Below are 8,899 nucleotides of genomic sequence, written 5' to 3' on the forward strand. Positions count from 1 at the left end.
TTTCGCTAATTTTCACAACATTACAAAGGAATGTGAAAAAAATGCCGCGTATCAAATTTTGTCGAAATCGATCAGTCGGGGATCTCACCAAAAAGTGGGAGGTGCCAGTCCTATCGTTCAATTTTTACCTTGACGCCTATAAAGCCTTATCATACCATCCCGGCGGCCTTATTTTTCTGGCGCATTTAGCTATCGCTTTATTTCGTTTTCAGTAGTTTTGAACAGTACCATTATATGAGGAGTGACTTTTTCAAATTTTTTTGCCCACAGGCGCCCCTGATTACTGCGATGCCCTGTGCCAAATTAGAGTTTTATATCTTAATTTAGTGCTTAGCTACTTTACAGGTTTTCGTTTAATGGCTATTTGTGGGCGTGGCACTGGTTCGATTACACCTATCTACAAAATCGAATTTTTTTTGTACTAAGGAACTTACATACCAAGTTTCTTCGAGGTATCTCAATTTTCACTCAAGTCACAGCTTGCTCGGACGGACATATAGGCAATTAACCGAATTTCAACTTTTCTCGTCATCTTGATCAATTATATATATATATATATATAGCTCTATATCTATCTCGTTTAGTTTTAGGTGACGTTTTACGTACAACCGTTATATGAACAAAACAAAAAATAATACTCTGTAGCAACTGTTTGCAAGAGTATAACAATGTACTATCTCTAAGTATTAAGGGTCGTATTTTGTCAGATTTGAGGTATTTAAAATATGAAAATGCAGTACAAATACACAAGTCGTTAATTGATAACCGTAATATTGTAACAGATTTCTCGTTAAATAAAAGTTCCAATAGCTATACACTTACCTTTATATAGTAGATTGTTACGAAAACACCGAAATTAGAACATTCTGGTAAGTACAGATTTCGCTAGTTCATTCTGACAATTTATTGTCGATTCGATGTTGTTTTATCGTCCGTGTTCGCTACAATAGTATTAATTTTATGTTGAAACATGTACAGAATACTTTAAGATCTGTCGGTTTAAAAGGAAGATATCTTTTGCTAGACAACATGCGAATCAAACCAAAAAAGAATGGGGAAATGTAAATGGGTCAGATGAATCTAAACTAAACCATTTAGGCTCTTACGGCCGTCAATGGGCACGGAAACAACCTGGATTCAGAATGGATCATGACCAAAGATGTTGGATCTCTTGAAGAAGTACTTAGGACGATGGATTTGCAACACTATATTGACATTTTAAGCTAAAATTTCGCCTCCATCTCCAATTACTTTGGGATACAAAAGGAGAGCTTTTTATTCCAACAAGACAACGACTCAAATTATTCGGCTAAAGTTTCCACTAAGTGGTTGCATGACAACGGTTATAAAGTTCGCCATTGGCCTCCAAAATCGCCCGGCCTTAATCCTATGAACAAATCTGGGATGTTCTGAAAAGAGAAATTGCTGGAGACAATGGAACCTTAGATGATATATGGTCGGAAATGCGATCAGCTTGGAGTGGTATTAAACGAAAAATGCGCAAGAATCTTTTGATAGACGCTGGTGGTGGATGCACGAAATATCAATTTTAATAAACACAAACACTGTTCACGTGATTTCATTGTATTATTTCATTCAGGATAACCGATACCAAGTGATAACATTAGCCAACGTTGAGCAAATTTTTAACGAAGCGCTGAAACTTATAGAGGATACAATTTTTGCAATGGTTGGAAAACTATCAAAGCAAAGGCAAATTTTCAATTTAATAAAAAACCGCAAAGTTAACAGACAACGAGTTTTTTTCCTTAGACCCACCAGAGGATACAGGCAAAACTTTTTGTTTATGCAGAAAACAATAAGTCTCGTAATGTTGTTTACCGGAAAAATAAACAACTTTGGTTTTTTAAGTATCAATTAGAAAAACTGTTTCTGTATTAAGGTTATATTTTTCTACAAAACTTTGCGGCAGTTCTAAGAGATCAGGATGACGAAAATAATTGAAATCGGATGTTTGTTTGATTGTCCGTTCTGCCGTCTTTACTATATATACGAATTATCGCTACCCCCAAATACTAAATTCAATGAAAGTGATTTTAACAAGTCTTATGCCGAATACGAGGGCTGCTATATATATTTCTCGCCTAATAATGATAATAGGCATATTTATCAACGAAAATGTTTTTTTTTTCGTTGGATTTGGCTCGTCTTGGAAGACCCACACGGTCGATTGCTGTTTTGTTTCGGGCTCATACGCATAGATCCATGATTCGTCACCTCTGACGATCTTATAAACGTCCGCGATCGTATTTTTTCAGCATTTCCTTACACCAATCCACACGAGCCTTTTTTTGAGCGATTGTCAAATTGTGCGGGATCCAACGAGAACAAACTTTTTTTACGGCCAGGTGTTCATGCAATATCGAACGTCTGAAGGTATGTTACATGACGGTCTTGCATTATCAGTTCACGTACGGCATCGATGTTTTCTGGCACAACGGCTGTTTTTGGACGACCTTTACGGAGTTCGTCTTTGAGCGAGTGTCAGCCACGATTGACTTCGTTGTAACAGTTTTTCACAGTGCTATAGGATGGTGCTTCGTAGTCATACAAAGATTTTAGTTCATCGGCCTATGTATGTCCTTAAGTGCGTGTGTCTCCGTAATACAATATACATATTAAATTTAGCCTATTCGTTCTTACAAGTTGCAAGAGCATAAAATGTTTGATTACATCCGAACTTAGCCTTACCTCATCACGGATGTTTTAAAATAAAATACTCTTGCTTTCTTTGTTGCCCTTGTTCTTGTTGTTTGAAAGTTGTTAAAATGTAACTGCTCTTTAAATATCTAACAGTTTATTACAACTTAATTATACCATTATACCATATTATGAACAGGGTATATTAAGTTTGTCACGAAGTTTGTAACACCCAGACGGAAGGGTCGAAGACCATATATAGTATGTCGAGCTGAGTCGATTTAGCCATGTCAGAATATCTCCAGCCAACAGGTGCTACTTTGGACTGAAGAGGGAATTGAGAAGTGAAGTCTTCTTTCGACGAACAAAAAAAACTATAAGTCCTCATTATTCCCGTCGTGCTATATGATACAGAGGCATGGTCGATGATAACATGTGGTAAGATTTATAGTCCTTTGCGCGGTGGCCACGGTGGTCCATTGGGACGAAAATACTCCACCTCTGAAAGTATTCGCCGCAGTACCCGCTGGGCAGTTATTAAACCCGACCGTTTAACCACGAAATTGTGAGTCGTATTTAATGCATCTTGCCCCACATCAAATCACAAAAATTAAATGACGTCTTACATTTCGGGCTTACCTTACAGAAAGACCTTGTTATTCTGATCACACATTTTCAATTCGTTTTTAATGCGGATATACAGAAAATGTACCGACTAATACTCGTAGGTCTCATCGTAGATCATACTCGGTTTCAAAGGAACCTATTTAGAAAGTCCTCGAAAGACACAAGAGGAGCCTTCTAATTGGAAACAGTCACTTTCGGTATGAATTGTGCACGGTATCTGGCAATCCGTACGCTCATGAAGCTAGCCGATGATGTAGACTCACACATTCTCAAAGGACTTCCACAGCATCATCTCTTAGAAACGGAATCACTTAACATTTCTGATCCCGAAAGCACGAAAACCCTGGGCATTCGATGGAACTCACAAAGGGATTACTTTTTCTTCCACGTCAACCCAATGGAGAAAGAACCCGCACACACCAAACGCGGAGTTTTACCAGCTATAAAGAAATTGTTTGACCCAGCCGGTTGGCTTAGTCCAATAATAATCACGGCAAAAATAATAATGCAACAAATATGGCTGGATAAATCGGACTGGGATAAAAGTCTAAAGCCACTCTCCCTTCATCGATGCAACTGTTTTGCCAAGGTTTATGAAAATATAAACAAAAGTAAAATACCAAGATGGACCCATTTTAACCCTAGAGCCATTATTGAATTGTGCGGCTTCTCTGATGCTTCAGGAAAAGCATATTCCGCAAACTCTACAGTAGGGTTTTAGTTGGACACAAAATATTGACAACTCTTTTAGTGTCGAAAACAAGAGTAGCTCCCATTAAAACCGTACCCAGATTGGAACTCTGTGGAGCGGTCCTTCCAGCTAACCTTGTTGACTCTACTCTATCCCAATATAAAAGTTATTTTTTGACTGATTCCACCATAGTCCTCGCTTGGTTAAACAAACCACCATGATCATGGACAACTTTCGTTTCTGACCGAATCGCTGTAATCACCGAGAAATTGGGAGTATATAATTGGAACCATGTTGAAAGTTGGCAAACAGAGGATGTACACCTACAATGGCTACAACATAAAAAGGAGCATTTTCCAGCAACGGAAAAAACATACAACCGTACCGTGGAATTCAAACCCGTTAAAACGTTTGCGATAATAACCCCAGATGATTTTCTCAAAAAGTTTTCCCCATTTCCTTGAGCTATTCGTGTTATCTTTTACTTATTCATGTTTTGCGTAAATCCTGACCAAGGAGAGGAGAGGCTGATTACTCAAACTCCGAAATAACCCCGGAAGAGTTCAAAACAACACGAAAGAAATTAATTATTCAAACCCAAAAACACATTTCTGAGAAGAATATGAGGCCTTGATCCGTAAATTCCAAATACAGAAGAAAAGTTCATGATTGACTTTAAGTCCGTTCATCGGCCCTAAAGGAGTTATGCGAAGTGACGAAAGATTAATAAATTCCCTTGCATTATCATATAATTAGCGTCACCCTATCTTATTACCCTATAAAAGTCGTATGTCAAAGTACATTCTAACTCAATTCACCATTTAGCAACATTAAACGGCGGAAATCAGCTAGTTCTTCGACCCCCACCAACAGAATTATGAATACTAGGGTGGGTCGACTTTTTTCGATTTGGGATTTCTAATAGTGCGAAAAAGTTGCCTTAGTACTTCCTGATTCCAAGGCAACTTTTTGTTTTGAGATCGGATTGCATCTTGAACCCCAACTCCGGCCTTGAAATTTCGGAAATTCGCCTAAAATCGTGAAATTGTCTACCTAGCGTCTGAAATAAAACAAAAGTTATTTGTCACGTCATTTGCTACCGAATATATACCATGATCATGGCCGTAGGACGAACCGTTCCCGAGATACGAGCGAAAATGCGGCGCGCCACTGCGCAAGGTGAAAATCGGCTTGCGGCCACACTTCTTGACGTTGATTTCGCCGAGTGCTATCACTCACATTCATTCACCTACGCCAAAGGACACGTTCGGATAGGTCTCCACAGAAATATTTTTTTCCTTCACTCTTGTCGGTGATTTCGCCGAGTTCTATCACTTACATTCATTTCCCTGCGCCATACGACACTTTCGGACTGGTCTCCATATAAATATTTTTTCATCGAGTTCGCACATGGATTCTTCCAAACGATGCTGATGATGAATTTTCTCTTCCATCCTCTAAAACCAAACAAGATTAGACGGGCAAAAAAGGTGTTGGAGTTAAGCTCCAAACACCGAAAGCATTTACTCTATATATGGGATGCATTTTGACGGCCGCAAAGACAATACACTTACACAAGTCAGCGAAGGTGAAAAGTACTACCGCGACACTGTCAAAGAGGAACAGGTTTCGGAGCCTGGTTTTCATTACTTCGGTCACGTCACCTCTCCTTCCGGGTCAGCTGAGGATGAGACGCAAGCTATATGGCAACATTTAGAAGATAATTCAGTTGATGTGGAACATCTAGAAGTTGCCGGTGCTGATGGCACCAACACGAACACAGGTTGGAAAGGTGGAATCATTCGGAAACTAGAAGAAAGAATAGGTAGGCTATTACAGTGGGTTGTTTGTCTTCTACATTTCAACGAACTTCCATTTCGTGCTCTTTTTGAACACATAGATGGTGTCTCAAAGAGTCCAAATACATTCTCTGGCGACATAGGTAAACTGCTCCCTGATTTTGAGAAGTTGCCTGTTGTCAAATTTGAAAGTTTTCCATCCTGCCAATTACCTTCTGAGGTTATTAATCAGACCCAACTTAGCACAGACCAAGCTTATCTCTATAAAATATCAGAAGCTGTTATTTCCGGTCAATGTTCCTCAGATTAAGCGTCGATGCATCCAGGTAACAAGTGCAAAACAACAAGGCTCACCAGTGCAAACAGAATTCTGACATTATACATTTCTACTGACAAACCAACAAAGCAAATAAAGATTGTGGTCAAGTACATACTTACAGTTTACTCACTTTTTTGGTTCTTAATAAGATTCAACAGTTCAATCAAAGATGGCTCGCGCCATCTCTATGCTGCAATTCAAAGGTCGAGATGCTTACCTGCTAAACTGCGCAAGGTTGTCGATTCATCCATTCAACAAAATGCTTTCTTTGCTCTTACAGAAAACATTCTCCTTAGTATGATGACTGACGAACGGATAGAAGTCAGAAAGATGGCCCTTGACCGTCTTCTGGCAGTAAATGGAAGGGTTAGATGTAATAAAGTGTCAAAGCTATATTTCAAAGCTAATAATTATTACGATATAATTAACTGGAAGACTACTACCTCGACTGTTCCACCAGTTCTTTGTTCAGTTTCTAACGAAGAACTCATAAAAGGGCTGTCGGGAGACACTACAGATAAATGGAAATTTAGTGAATTCCCCTCTCACACCGTGGCAGTCGAGAGAACCGTCAAACTGGTGACAGAGGCATCTTCTAAAGTTATTGGCCCCCAATCTCGTGATCGTTTTATACGCTCTACACTGAAATCTAGGCAACAAGTGCCAAAGTTTAGTACAAAATCTGATTTTATCAATAAATTTGACACAGATTCAGACTAAAACAAGCCTGACATATGGTTGGTTGGTTGGGTTGGGCTTGGGAGGAACCCGAAGAGCAGCCACCTCCACGCGGTGGGTTCTGGGTGACCAATACAGGTTAGCTGAGAGCTGCAACAATTTTCACCTTGCGCTGTGGCGCGCCGCCTTTTCGCTCGTATCTCGGGAACGGTTCGTCCTACGGCCATGATCACATATACCATTTCGGTAGCAAATGACGTGACAAATAACTTTTGTTTTATACATTTTGCCATGAGATGCGTATTTCAGGCGCTAGGTAGACAATTTCACGATTTTAGGAAGATGCGATCGATTATTACAATTATAAGGGCTGGTATTCAGTTGTTCTGCTGGCAAGTTGCGACTATAGGTAAATTTCATATATTTATTGGAAATATTTATATAAATCCTTTCACTATTTTATAGATCAAAATTTACATATATACATACATGTTGGGTCAACTGGAAGAAATAACGATTCTTACATTTTTGAAGGTAGTTCCTTAAAGAAATTTCATGAAACCGCTCAGAGTATCACAATGATTGGAAATGTTAACGTCCCCGTATTACTTAGCCTTTTCCATACTCTTTCCATGCCCACCAAATCAACCAGTGTTAGAAAAAACATTTAGCTATCGTTTATCCAAATGTCGCAGAGTTATAGAGAATGCTTTCGGTCAATTAAAAGTCCGATTTAGAAAAATTGGCAGAGGTTTACCGGTAGCTCTAAAAAACGTTAACGTTATTATACATGCATGCTGTATTTTGCACAATTTTCTAAAAATTGAAAATGATGAAATTCCTTCTTCGTGGATCCAAAATGCTGCAGAAATAATTACAGAAATTTAACCACATCACACTACAAGAGCTGGGGAAAATGATGAAACAGCATCTTCGGCTATTAGAAATGCAATAGCTCTGAGTTTTCGTGAGTATAGATGTACAGAGTAGCAGAAAACAAATATAGTACACATAATTACAAACATCCATTTTTTAAAGAAATCATTTTTTATTTGAATTTATTTTTTGTTACATTATCTAATGTTTTAAGACTAGAAAATAACAAAACATTTCATTAAATAATGGTTTAGGACTAGAAAAAACGATAAAATTATTTAATTTAATTTTTTTTGAGATAACAAAACATTTAAAACTAGAAAGAAAACGATAAAATTATTTTAAACTTAAAGCTTATCTGCGATGTTCTCCATAAGGGTTAAAAATCTTTCGGACAAATTATTGTGCTGTCGAACAGTCTGAATTATTTCCTCTGAAACGTGTTTTGTTTCATCCGCAACCCTTTCTAATATGTCAGTTTGTTTATTTAAAACCTTTAACAACTCGGCCCTAAAATTACGTTTTTTGTTGCCGATGGTGATGCTGACGGCAACGGACATGATGGTGATGGCAACGGAGGTGATAATGATGGGTCGGACGGCGGCAACAATTGAGTTAATGTTGAATCCTAAAAAAAAATGAACTTTATAAATGCATGTATTTATATAAATAAAATAAATTAGTTTTTTACCTCGGAATATGTCCCTATGTACAAAGTCGAATTAACGGCAGTACACCTTACTATGCGATGCATTGTTATGCCCCCAAGGCGAGAAACTACCACCAGAAGGGCCAATTATGGTTTTCTCCTCTCTGAAAGTAGCGTTATTAATGTGTTAAAAGAAGAAATGTAATTATTAAAAAAACTCAACTGTGTCTTTGTCATGTTTTTCACTTTGCAGTGAATTTCCTCGGCGGTGTATTTTTGTGCCATTTTCTGCGAGATCTCATTGTATATACGAGCATTTCGCGTTGCAAGCCGGAGGTTGTAGGAAGGTGCCTCCCATTTTTCCAGCAGCTCCAACTCATCTTTTAAAGTCCACCCTGAACGCTTTTTTCTGCCAGCCATCTGAAATTTAAACAAAGATAATAATTTTCGTTTAGAAGGCAATGCAAAATACTAAAATTACTTACTTTTTATCTTAAATCGTCACTTTTCAAAATAACTTTGTTTACATTTAAACGTAAAACGGCTGTCACTTTTCTTATTTTTCATTCACAATAGAATACAGTTGTCAATTATTAACG

The 8,899-nt window shown here is 38.0% G+C and overlaps 1 pseudogene; it reads left to right on the forward strand.

Moving 5' to 3' along the window:
* The first annotated feature begins 7,117 nt into the window (after positions 1-7,117).
* LOC125776103 (uncharacterized) lies at positions 7,118-7,765 on the forward strand (annotated as a pseudogene).
* Positions 7,766-8,899: the final 1,134 nt, after the last annotated feature.

This window comes from Bactrocera dorsalis, chromosome 2 (genome assembly GCF_023373825.1).
Source record: "Bactrocera dorsalis isolate Fly_Bdor chromosome 2, ASM2337382v1, whole genome shotgun sequence".
Taxonomy (NCBI): Eukaryota; Metazoa; Arthropoda; class Insecta; order Diptera; family Tephritidae; genus Bactrocera; species Bactrocera dorsalis.